Source organism: Macaca mulatta, chromosome 7 (genome assembly GCF_049350105.2).
Source record: "Macaca mulatta isolate MMU2019108-1 chromosome 7, T2T-MMU8v2.0, whole genome shotgun sequence".
Taxonomy (NCBI): domain Eukaryota; kingdom Metazoa; phylum Chordata; class Mammalia; order Primates; family Cercopithecidae; genus Macaca; species Macaca mulatta.
This window is the reverse complement of record NC_133412.1, coordinates 129022534-129036708: the sequence shown is the minus strand read 5'-3', so window position 1 is coordinate 129036708 and position 14175 is coordinate 129022534.

The window sequence follows — 14175 nt, the reverse complement described above, 5'->3', positions numbered from 1 at the left end:
CATAGCCTGGATTATCCAGGTGGGCCCGACCTAATTCAATTTAATTTAAATCCTTAAAATTGGGAAACATTCTTAGCTGCAGTGAGAGAGATACAATGTGAGAGGGACGATATCCACTGTTGCTGGCTTTGAAAGATGGGAAGAGTGGCCATGATCCAAAGGATATGGGCATCCCTAGGAGCTGGGGATGGCCTTCCATGTTCTTCTAGCAGGAAATGAGATCCTTGGTTCTACAACTGCTGGGAAAACTAGATTCTACCGACAACCCAAGTGAACAAAAAAATGAATTCTCCCCTAGAGCTTCCAAAAAGCAATGCCTTGCCAACACCTTGATTTTAGCCCTTCAAGACTTATACCTCCAAACTTATAGGGATTTTAAAAAATGTGTGTGGTTGTACACCACTAAGTTTGTGGCAATTTATTACGGCAGTAGCAATAAGAAAATAATAGAGTTATGAAACATCTTACAAGTTATGCATCCATTATACTATTTTAAAAGTATATACAACATGTTACTACATATTAGTACATATTTCTAGTATACACATATATATGTACTAGAAAATGCACCAAAATGTTAATAGCGGTCATCTTTAAGGGCTGACTTTCTAAGCGTCTTTTTCTTCTTTGTGCTTTTATTTTTCAAAAGTTTGAATAACAAATATGTATTACTTTTGTAATCAGAAAAAGTTACTTGAAAAATTAAGTAAAAAAGTAAAGGTAAGAAACAAAACCTAATAGGACTCAGTCAGCACACTGTGCTGGAATCAACTCAGGAAAAGGCCTTGAACTTGGAGCTATGGACCCTGAGTTCAGTCTTGGGGCATCCAGCATCCCACAAGGAGTTCTTTGCATGTGTGGATGGGACCCAAGCTCACTTGCATCTCTTTTATTCCAGGGAGAAAGATAGGGACTGAATGACTTTAAAACACCTGTTCTTCATGGGAAAGCAGCCCAGACAATTGATTCGATTATTTTTAATCTCTCATTTAAAAAAAAAAAATACCCAAGTTGCTATTAATACAACTGGTGCTCTGTCCAACTGAGGGAGCAATTCAAAGTGGGTAGCAAAAAGGTTCCGTAATTGCTGTTGCTAGAATATATTAATAACTCAGGCAGAGGTACAACATTTTAAGTGCATGAAATTCATTGCTGACTATGCTCAGCAGGAGAGAAAAAATATTCAGTAGATTGAAACCTCATTTGAAAAATGGAGGATATTTATTACAATTAATATAAATGTGTAATGTCTAATGGATATAGTTTGCATATCTGTCCCCACCCAAATCTCATGTTGAATTGTAATGCTCAATGCTGGAGGAGGGGCCTTGGGGGAGGTGTCTGGATCTTGGGGTCGGATCCCTCATGGCTTGGTGTTATCTTTGTAATAGTGAGTTCTCAGGAGATCTGGTCTTTTATTTTTATGTATTTATTTATTTTTTGAGACAGAGTCTCCCTCTGTTGCCCAGGCTGGAGTGCAGTGGCACAATCTCAGCTCACTGCAACCTCCACCTCCCAGGTTCAAGTGATTCTCCTCTTTCAGTCTCCAGAGTAGCTGGGATTACAGGCAGGCGCCACCATGCCCTGTTAATAGATCTAGTCTTTTAACAGTGTGTGGCACTTCCCCCACCAACTCTCTTTCTCTTTCTCTGTCTCTGTCTTTGTCTCTCTCTCTCTCTCTTGCTTGCTCCTGCTTTTGCCATGTGATGTGCCTGCTCACCCTTTGCCTTCCATCACGATTGTCAGCTTCCTGAGGCCCCCTTACAAGCTGACTAGATGTCAGCACCATGCTTCCTGTACAGCCTGCAGAGCCAGGAGCCAATTAAACCTCTTACCTTTATAAATCACCCCATCTCAGTTATTTCTTTATAGCAATGCAAGAATGGCCTAATACACTAAATAAAGTAAAATTTCTATTAGAATTATTTAATTCTGTAGAATGTTAAGTCAAAGGTAGTTCTAGGAGGAGGTGTTGCTACCTGTTCACTGAATCAGACCCCTCAAGGCAGATCTGAGCATCAATATGACTACCTTAAAACAATGATAAACTAGAATAACAATTTGTTAATTTAGATGAGAAATCAATTTTGTATGGGGACTATAATACATCAATCCAGGTGACTTAGTTAAATTCACAGGCATCTGAGCCAAACAGACCCGGGTTCAAATCCCAGCCTTTGCAATTAATTACTGGGTGACCTTGGCTACACCTTGACCCTAAGTTTTAAGCCTTGGTTATCTCTCCTGAAGACAAATTGATAAGCACACCACTTTATTGAGGAGTTTGCATTAAATTAGATACTACATATTAACCATTTGGAACATTGCCTGACATATGGTAACAGTTGTGCCATTATTATCTTATGTTGCAGATAAAGCTCAAAAAATGGTGGAAAAATTTGTCCAAGGTCCCAGATATAGAACATAGATGCAAATCCAGGAGGCCTGGCTCTTCATATACAGATCATAGATGAAGAGACAAGAGAAAGTAAGAAGGTCCATGTAACTGGAAAGAGACGCAAATGCCTTCTAATTTCAGCAATATTTATAACCAATGCTAATCTATAATGGGGAGGAAAGAGAATTCTCTTCTTTGTCATCCAAAGCTGCTCAAAGGGAAGCTGCCATGATTAGTTGTGCCCTGCACAACTCTTGAGGGTTTCATTTATGTAGACAGCGGTCCCGAACTGCAGAGCCATTATCATGCACTGGGACTAAGACAGCACTGGGAATGAAGAGTTAAATTGCAGAAGTTGTATATTTTAGGAGTACATGTAGACATCATCAAAACTTTCTTTGATTCGCAGATACACAGAGAGTGGTCCTTAGTAGCGCTACCACCTCTTTTTTCAATGCTAAACAGTTCTCCCTTTGGAAAGGACAAAGCACTTTTATAAATATCCTCATAATACCAGTTGTTGCTTTGGCAGTGCTTAGTCACAACAGGACCCACTGTTAAAAGTTTAAAATAGCTCCTGGGCCAAAAGCCTGCAGTAGGATTCTGAGGCATAAAAGCTATGCTGTGACCGGTGAATCTAGAATTTTAGGGGAATTCTTCTAGGAAGCAACAGCATGCCAGTCATCATTATCCCCAGCCTTCCAGATCGCTGAGCTGTGCATTTGTGAGCCTTCGTTACAGCTGAGGCTCCCTCTCTTCCAGCATTCCTTGTGTGTCCTGTAGCTCCCCACAGTGTCAGGCCCCTGAGAGCCTGGAAGGACTATCCTTCTCATCTCTGTCTTTCCAGTGCCTGGCAAAAAGCGGAACATCCGGGCTCAAATGAATGAATGAATTTATATCTTCTTGAGGAGGTCTCTCTGATGGTTCACAGATCCGATAGTCGTAGAAAATTCCACTGAGAAGTTTGCTTTTGTTAAAAAGGAATCAGAGTAACTTGCCAGTCCTAAGGCTGATGCTACCAAGCTTTCCCCACACCACAGTGAGCAAAATAATCTCTGGGATTTCACGATATTGAGTTCACCCTACTTCAGTCCAAAGAGATGTGTTCTATTCTACACTTGGAATAAGGCATGACGTGGACTGTCCTCAAAAGCTTTCTCAGGGCTACACTCAGTGAAGCTTACTCTTCAGAAACCATCACCATAGCTGTGTTCTTTATACTAAGCCTCTTCAAAGAAGGCAATGGGTGAACCCTACATTTATCTCTCTCGCTTCCTGAAGTCTGTCGTGATGCAGGCTGAACAAATGTATCTCCTCACTGTGTCCTGTAACCTTTCCTCATTCTTTGGGCCTACTGCTGTTTTTTTAAAGTAATAATTACATGCTTAATGGTGTACTAATGAAAAAGAGTATGTTAATATATGTAATAATTAGTGATTATAATACATCCAATATTCTAATATATGTAATCACAAGTGGTTATACAATATTTAATATGTATAATAATTAGTGATTATAACAACAATGACAACCTATATTTTTAGGACAAACACAGCTAGAATACACATACACACTGTCTGATATATATATATATATATATTAAAAACATACTGCTGGAATATATATACATGTGTTTATATGTATAATCTCCATCAATCCTTACAATAACTTTACAATGTTAGTTCTATTATCTCAATTCAATTCAATTCAATTCAATTGACGGTGAATCTGAGGCTCAGTAATTCCCAATGTCACATCACTAATAAGTGGCGGCATGTGAAATGGATCTGAGAGATCTGTCTACAGCCCAAACCCCTACCCTCTATACTATGCTTCACTAGTAAAGCCGCAAAGCTGCCTCCATTCTGTTAGGTTAATGGCATATCTTTTTAAATTCTTGCATTTTCCTCCCAATCTTTCAGCCTCCCAAATAATAAGTAACCAAATAATAAGATTGTCTCCCAGGGTGAGATTTCATCTGAGCGATGAAGTGTACACACCTACGGCTTTGATTTAATTCTCTTGGACTAAGCTGATTAAGTGCTGAGCAGTTTAGACTCTTTTATAATTTTATTAGATGAGATCATTAGATTTCAGAGATGAAATGAATGGAAGCCTGACCAGAGACTGAAATAGCCAAATCCAGCCGCATCAAAGTTTCCTTGGGGCCAGCTTTCAGGATTCAAACACTCAGTAGTACATACAAAGCATGACTCTCTGAACAATAGGGATAAAATTTCAATATTAAAATAACTTTTATGATGCCAGGAAATACAGTGACATGCTTTTCTCTCGAAGCAGCATGGTTTTGCTTTAATGAAACTATAGATTATCGATTCTCAGACTCAGGGAATACTGTCCTAATGGATGTGGTCTCGAGTTATATTACTACTACAGCCATTAACTCGTGCAACTAAAAGCAAATGACTTCACCTCCCTGGGTTTTATCTCCCTCGAACCTTTCTCCCAGAATTTAGACAAATGAGGACATTCAATTAAGAAGACATTTGTGTCCACGTGTAAAAGAGACAATAAAAATGGAACATGTCACCGTGTGTGCTTCTTGCTGCTTTCCAGGGGTCAGGATACCCTGAGCAAAACCACTGTAGTAATATCTCCACAGAAACAAAAATATCCCTGATTTTGTATATCATAGCGGATTCTATCCTAAAACAAATTATTCTTTTCTGTCTTTAAACCAATTCCTAATTTACCCACTACAAATGTCAACATTGCTCATATGAATATGTCTCCCAAGCCTAGCCATAACTTCTCATTCTCTGTTGAGTTTTATATTCCAGTTGTCCATGGGCTATCTCTACTTGGATATGAAAAGTTAGCACTTTTTCACCACCCTCTCTCCCAGTTTCTTCATCTGGCAATGGTACCAGGTATGACAGGCACAGAAATTCATTTTTCTCATGTCTCATGTCAGATTGATTACCATGTCCAGCTCATTTTCTTTCCTTTTTATGTCTATAGTCCCATTCTTAATCCAGGACTCATTACCTTATCTCTAATTTTTTTGGCAGTTGCCTTCCATCTTGTCCTCTGATTTCTTTCTACTATTTCTCTGATCTCTCCCTGCTATTATTCTACACTAAGTGGCTAGCTCAGTGAGACAGAATTTTCCTCTTGTCTGTCATGGAAACTGATTTCTATAGTGGTCCTGATCTTGTCTCTTCTCCCTATGCCATCAGCCTCGAAAGTATCTTTTCCACCTTACGCCTCTAACGTGGGCCCTGCATTCCAGCCAAGCTCATTTGCACTTTAGCTCCAACACACTGTTGGCCTGTTTCCATTAATGTTATTCCAAAAGAATTAATTGAATGTAGCAATGGATACATGGATGGATGGATGGATGGATGGATGGATGGATGGATGGATGGATGGGTAGATGCACACCGGCATGCATGCATGCATGTGCCCAAACCTCAAATCTCTTCTGTTAACTCTATCCCTCAATACCACAATAAGAGAGAAACATATACCTAGAGTCTTTGGAAATTGATCTCCTTCACAGCTTGCCACGACTGAGAATTGTTCTTCCCTTGGTTCATGTTGCAGACATGTGATCTGCAGTCTCCTATATGTGTGTGTGTTCTCCTTCCTTTTGGCAGAGATGGCTAGCTGTTTACCAAACCCGATTCTCTCATTGTATGTGACTGGGCGAGTAACTGGACTGCATTTCCCAACCTGCTTTGCAGTTTTAGAGGTGTGACTAATGGACCACAAAATGCAAGTGGAAGTGATGTGGGTCACTTCCAAGCTGTGGAGGCTCAATATCAGGCTATACCTCCCCCATGTTTTCTTTTTTGTATCCCTCCTGGTGGGAAAGGCAAAGAGCAAAGTGACCTTGGAAGTCAGGTGTTGATGATGGCAGAGGTGCCATCAGCCTGGGACCTTAACTGCAGTCATATGCTGCATAATGACATGTTGATCAACAAGAGACCACATATGAAACAGTAGTCACATACGAACATAATGGAGCTAAAAAAAATTCCTATTGCCTGGTGATGTTGTAGTCATTGTAAAGTCATAGTGCAGTGCCTTACTCACTTGTTTGTGGTGATACTGGTGTACACAAACCTACTGCACAGCCAGTCAAATATAACACAAGCAGTTGCATATAGTCCCTAATACTTGATAATGATAATAAATGACCATGTTGCTGGCTTATGTGTTTACTATACATTTTATCATTAGAGTGTACTCCTACTTATTAAAAACAAAATAAGTTAACTGTAAAACAGCCTCAGGCAGGCCCTTCAGGAAGTGTTGCAGAAGAAGGCATTGTTGTCACAGGGAATGACAGTTCTATGTATTATTGCCCTGAAGACCCTCCACTGGACAAGACGCAGAGGTGGAAGACAGTGATATTGATGATCCTAGCCTCCTGTAGGCCTAGGTTAATGTGTGTGTGTGTTTCTTTGTTTTTTAACTTAAATAATTTACAAAGTAAAAAGCAGAAACAAAATTTTTAAAATAGAACTTATAGGATAAAGATACAAAGAATGAAAATATTATACAGTTGTACAATGTGTCTGTTTTAAGCTAAGTGTTACAAAGGGCCAAGAAGGTTTTGAAAATTAAAAATATGATAAAGTTAAAAAGTTACAGTAAATTAATATATTAAAGATATACTTTTATAAATTCAATGTAGCCCAAGTGTACAGTGTTTATCGTCCACAGTAGTGTTCGGTAATGTCCTAGGCCTGCGGAGTCACTCATCATGCACTCCCTGGTTCACTCAGAGCAACTTCCAGTCCTGCAAGCTCCATTCATGGTAAGTGCCCTCTCCAGGTGTGCCATTTTTTATCTTTTAATACAGTGTCTTTACTGTACCTTTCCTATGTTTAGATGTGCTTAGATCCATAAGTTCTTACCACTGTGTTACAGTTGCCTGCAATATCCAGGATAGTAACATGCTGTACAGGTTTGTAGCCTAGAAGCAACGTGCTAGACTGGAAACCCAGGTATGTAGTATGCCATACCATCTAGGTTTTCATAAGTACACTCTATGATGTTCTCACAACAAAGAAATCACCTAAGGAGGCGTTTCTCAGAATGTTTCCCCAGCGTTGAGCAGCACATGACTAAATTGAGGAGAGTCAACTACGGACTTGGAATATTTCCCTGGATGTGAAAGATAAATAAATTTCTATGTTCCTGAACCCACACATTTCTGCTAGATCTTGTTACAGCAGCTCAGCCCTCCCTAACTAATTTGCTCCTCTACTGGATCACCAGTGACCTGATTAGCTGCAGCTGTCTGAGTGGTCAGACCCACACCGGGATATGAACCAGAGCTGCAGAATTGCCTCGGGTAAGACCAGGGAATCCAGTGAAAGGTGAGAAGAAAGGTGGGCTTGGCTGAACTTTGCAATTGATCCTGAATATAAATGCAGGTTGAATCATGGACAAGGAGGAAAATATTTTGGAAGAATTAATGTGAAGTCAGCGCCGGAGACTAGTGAGGCAGAAGGTAAGAGAGTGGATTAAAATAACACCAGGAATCATTCTCACTAGGTTTAGTTCTATCCTAAGTCTATGAGGAACACTGGGCTCTATTCTAGAAGAGCTTAGATTTTTCTTCCAATCTTACCTGGTAAACCTTTAAGACTCTTCTTTCTGTAGATTTCCGGGTTACTTCCTTATCCATGCTATCTTTCAGAGAAAGTACAGGGTTGGGTTGAAGAGTCTTCTGAGTCCCTGCAACAACTCTCCTCTGTTCTTTCTGGGCCTAAGCTGGGGCTGGAGTCCTGATAGCTGGGCTTTTTGCCAAGGCCTAAACTCTGTCCCCATTGCCAAGGTCAGCTCTGATCAGGTTAAGTTCAGATGGCTGAAGAAACTCCATCCTGGACCTCTGAATTACGCTCTTTTCCAGGGGATTAAGTGTGTATAAGAAGATCTTGGGCTGATAGAGATTGGGTGTACTGGAGAAGCATCAAGTGCACCAGTACAGAGGAAAGAGTAAGGGAGGGTAGGGTAGGTCACTAGGGCCCTGAGGAGCTGAAATTTGTAGACTTCTGGTTCATTCATTCATTCACTGCATAAGCACTTGTATAACATATAGTGATTTTCAGGCACTATGCCTGTAGAACTTTGATGCTATGAAAGAGTCTAAAAAAGCAGTGTACCCAAATTTTTTTGTAAAGTCAATGGAAATTAATAGCAGGGTATATGGCCACATCTGATCTCCATATCTGTTGAAAGAAAGAACTTTCACAAGGTCTTTCCCTGTTGAAATTGTTAGAATTTTATACAAATGTTTGGATTGAGCCACTTTGAGGTCCTCATCTTGGGTAGTCCATGGCTTGAAAGGAAATGAGGGGGGAGAAGGAAGTAGCATAGGTAAATAGTCACGATCTATGGGGAAGTCACATCCTCAAACCAGGATGTCCAGGCGCGAGGATCAGCATAGCAGCTTCTAATGTGGCAGCTGGCAGGACTGCAGACCAGAGAGTTAAGAATTGTTTTTGAATGAAGAGACCTCTTACTGCAGTAACTTGATCAGCATCACAAAATTCAGAGAGGGCTGAGGGACAGCATCATTTCCCAGACATAAGGCCAGAGTGGCCCGATTTCCTTAGGCCAAAGCTGGGATTCTAGTTTTAATGACAAAGCTTTGGCCCTTAGACTCAGGATCTAGAGATACATTTTGTCTGAAAGTTAAGGAAAGGAATGAAGAAGAATCATAGCACATGACTAGGGCAGCATAAAAGAATGTCTGGCCCCCCACACCTGTCACTGGGTCTCAAGCAGAGCCTTCCTTGCCAGCAACGTCCCTTCAAGATCAAGTCATCAGCTCTGTAACCAGCTTATGCCAGGCTAGAACCTCATGGCCCCCAGTGAGTTAGAAGCTGTCTCCACCATGAAGAGCCATCCTGGATCCTCAAATCTGTAGGACTCAGGCCAATGTGATCTTTTCACATCTAGAAAAATATGCTTTTGGGAAAGAAAACACTAAACTCAATCACTCTGGGTAAATGACTTTGCTGATATGAATATGGTATGGTATGGTATGGTATGGTATGGTATGGTATGGTATGGTATGGTATGTATGGTATGGTATGTATGGTATGGTATGGTATGGCATGGCATGGTATGGTATGGCATGGTATTAGTTCTGAGACGTTTGCACTTCAACCAGTCATAAGAAGCCTTTATCCCAAAAATTGATCAACTAAGTTAGAGAAGTATTGGGAGATCAAGAGCGTAAATCTTATGGCTAAGCTTTTCCATATTTCCCTTGCACCATATTGGAATACGGGTACGGAGGGGTTGAGGGTGGGGGTTTCTGGGATAATATGATTGAGAGCAACAAGGAAGTAACAGTTAAGGACAAGGGTCTGTTCCTGCCTTCACAAGTAACCGGCTATAGGACAATGGGCAAGTCAACTCTCCTTTCTGTGACATAGTTACCTTTGGATAAAACCAGAATAGCAATACTTTCGACCCTTACATGGGAATTATGAGGATTAAATGAGGTGATAGATGTGGACAACTTTACTAAATACATACAAATACATGACATAATATTGTGTGCTAATGTTGTCAACAATGAGATTGTGTGAGAAGGATGATTTTGTTCAGCAGAGATGTAGAAAGCAACACAGTCCCACGCAATCATTCTCAGCATGGACCCTCCAAGTAGCAGAAGTGACTCCTTCCACCAAGGAAAGCAAAACACACACATACACACACACACACACACACACACACGCTATTACACAGTCTGTGAGTCTATGGATATAGGACAGAGAACTCAGGATAGAGAAAGAACTGCCAGGCCAATGCACAGATCAAAGCTAATCCATAGTAAATGAGTAAAAGGGTCAGGGAGAAATTTATAGAATTTACATTGAAGATTTTGTTATGCCTTCCACAGAAATAACTAATAAAAACTTGCTACTTGAAGTCAACGTTAGGAAGCAGAAATGAGGAGCACTCTACAAGCAATAGCAAGTGCCTTAAAACAAGGATGCCAACTCCAAGGCAGACAGCCTGGCAGAAGCGTAATAGAAACCAGGATTAGGAAACAATAGTTCTGCGGCTTCCAGTAAGGTGCGATTAAGGAAGGAGTACCTCATAAGTTTTGTCAGCTGACTGTTGAGGAGAAGGATGGCCATTTCTGTACCATCCAGGGTGTAAGACGTGCAACATTTATAGCCTGTGTGGGTGCAGCCAGGACCAGGGCCAGGGCATCGACAGCCAGAACCCCCAGCATGAGGTGGACCCAAAAGGAGAGGGCAGCGGAAATGCCCCCCAAAGTAGCTGTATTAGTCCGTTTTCACACTGCTGATAAAGACATACCCAAGACTGGGTAAGTTATAAAGAAAAAGGGGTTTCACGGACTCACAGTTCCACGTAGGTGAGGAGGCCTCACAATCATGGCGGAAGTCACCTCTTCACAGGGTGGCAGGAGAGACAATGAGAGCCAAGTGAAAGGGGAAACCCCGTAGAAAACCATCAGATCTTGTGAGACTTATTCACTACCACGAGAACAATATGGGGGACACTGCCCCCGTGATTCAATTATCTCCCAGTGGGTCCCTCCCACAACATGTGGGAATTATGAGAGATACAATTCAAGATACGCGTCAGGGGAAGACACAGAGCCAAACCATATGAGTAGCTGAGAAGACAGCTTTCCTTCAGGAGCAACTCGGACCTTACTCCTCCCCATCCGAGGGCTGGCTGAGGTTCCAGTGATTTTCCTAAGAGAGGCTGCCCCAGACACGATATGAACCTCCATTCCTCAGTGCACCCAGGCTGGTGTGGCCACAGGAAGCAAAGCTGCTTGTGCATCATAAGGGTACAATTCTCCAGTTTGGTGCTTAAGAAAATAAAGCACAAGTGAGGCCAACTTGCTTTCCATCGCCTGCTTGAACCCTCTCTCCAAGTGCTTCCAACTTTAAAAGCAACTGGAACACAGAAAGCCCACTGGTAGTTAAAAATTCAGACAGAGTTCGACGTGGATTACTTTTGTTCCCTGGAATCTGTGTGGCCAGCTTTTCTTTAGTCCTTGACACTTAGCAAGGGACAAGGGACCACAGAAATTACAAAGGCAAGCTTCTAGAGATCTATCCGTTGTGAGCTGTAATATGTTTACTTATGAATTAGCCTTTAATCAACAGATTTAATATTAATTAAAAATTCATAAGCTGCTCTTTGCATAGAAATGACATAATTATGTCTCTGATTCAACTTAAAGTGTCCACTGCAGAATGTGTAAAATGTTAATTAGTAGTGAAATGCACTTAAGAAAAAAATTCTTTTAATTATGTAATAAGGCTCATTACAACAGGTAATCAACAAAGCTGCCAAATGAGCCCTCTGGTGGCATTTTTCTATATATAGCAAACAAACTTTTGTTTGTAGAAAAGGTGTGTGTGTGTGTGAATAGACAGATTTCAAATTGCTGTGGAGAAGGAAGCAGCAGTAAGTCCCAGAAACAGTTAGAAATGACCTTGTAATCTCTCAATTCTGTCAGACAGTAAAGATGACACAGATAAAGGAAGAAAGGGTCTGAAGTATTCCTCCACTAGTTGAGCAAATGCTCAAAACCTCCACTGGGTTTCACCCAATGTGGTGTGATCTTTCGGAGACCTGAGCTGTTTCTAACAGTGGTAAGAGTTCAGGCAGCAGGAGTATTAACGGGTATTGACATGGCACCAACAGAATATAGAACATCAAAGAAATAGAAAATGTGATCCCTGCTTTTGATTGATATGACCCCAAAAACTGAGTCTCTGTCCATCCCGTTCGTGCAGATATCAGGGTCAAGAACTCATCAAACACATATTTGTGGGCCGGGCACAGTGGCTCACGCCTATAATCCCTGCACTCTGGGAGGCCAAGGCAGGCAAATCACTTGAGATCAAGAGATCGAGACCATCCCGGCCAACTTGGTGAAATCCCCTCTCTACTAAAAATACAAAACTTCGCCAGGCCTGGTTGTGCGTGCCTGTAATCCCAGCTACTCAGGAGGCTGAGGTGGGAGTAATCACTTGAACCTGGGAGATGGAGGTTGCAGTGAGCCGAGATTGTGCCACTGCACTCCAGCCTGTGCAACAGAGCGAGACTCCATCTCAAAAAAAAAAAAAAAATTGTGAACAAAGATGCAACCCATCCATCAGTGGTTCACCATTCACTCATTCATTCATTCAGCCCAGTGCCAGGGGCACACAGAGGACACAGCTCTGCTTCCAAGAAGCTCCTGAAAGCAGCCTGAGGAGCGAATTTGGGCTTTGAAAATCAGACCGTCCCAGATTTCCACATATCATAGCCTCATCCTCGCTACACAGAGCCACAGGAGCTTAGGCAAATAACTGTTGAGACTCAATGTTCTCATCTACATGGGGGTTACTTTGTCTGCTTGGTGGGGTTTCTATAAAGGTTCCAGTGAGATCATCAATGTAAAGGATTTGGCCCCCACATGGCAAAAGGCAGGGCACAATGACTGTCTCTGCCCCATCCTCACCTCGTGGCTGGTGCTGGTTTGTCAGCCTTAGCTGAATTTAACACACAGTATGATATAAAGACAGTGGATTTTAAGAAATTCTCCATGGACTTTAAATTAACTAATGTTGTATTAAGTGCTGTGCTGAGTACAGGGAATACACGGGAAAGGTCTAGTCCCTTATACCAGGCGTGTCAAACTTACTCCCCCTTGTCCTGGGCCCTGCACCCATACTTTCTGCCCTTCTACTGGTCCTTATCCCACCCATTCCTTTGCTTCTATTACATTCTGGCCTGTGATCAGCTCTCCAGCCTTGAATGCACATCTCTGACCACATTCATTCCCCCTCCCTGCAAACTCCCAGGTCCTGACTTTCACTGTCCACTGAAATCTCTGCTTAGCCTGCTGAGATCAGACCCACAAAGTCCTCTGCCGGGGTTCAGGGCAAACTGTCCTAACAAGGTAGAAATTCATTTCCTCCTTCAATTCCTCATGGTCCTTCAGTTAGGAAGCAGGAGAATACAGTCCTGCAAGCCCTGGGGCTCCAGCCTGAAGAGCGAAGTACAACTCTTTGGCCAGCAACAGTTCAGTCTCTGAGAGTCCTCTGCAAGCTGGCTTCCACCAAATCAGTGCTGGGTTAGCCCTGAAAACTTGCGAAGGTTTCAGGCCCACCTGTAGATGAGTGCAGAGCTACTGCATCTGAGTGAGAATGATCAAGGAGGTCTTGGGCACCTTTCTGTATTCAGTGGCTCAGACTGCCTGGCTCACAGAGGGTGCTTAATACATGTGGAATTCACAAATGCATGAATCTGCTAGGCAGGCCACCCAGTGCACACAAGCTAGCCTAAAGCAGGGAACAACCGAGAGCTTAATCACCCAGTTTAAGCAGACTTGCTGAGACCCACTTTGCAAGGAGGCTGCCAACTGTCAGATTTCACGGCTCCAGCAGAGGCACTGATCCATCTTGGAGCCTATGAGTTCATTCTGACAAATGCCTGGAACCTGAACTGGAATGAGGCTGCCATAGTGGATGTGTTCCAGGATGGATCGGGGATCCATCCAAGATGAGCTTGCCCAGGCTGTAACGCATGGGCTCGGTTCTAAAGTAAGCAGCCAATGCCGCTGAGCTCTCCTTACCATGCTCTCCTGCTGCCAGGATATGCCTTGTTTAGAAAGGAGGGCCAGAGCCCATGTATGAAAGCCAGGAGTTCAGCACCAGCCAGGGCAAGGGCAGAAAGACTCCGAAATGTTTTGTTCAGCCTCAACCATTTCTGGTTGCCCTCCTTACTCAGATATTGCTTTTACAAAAGGA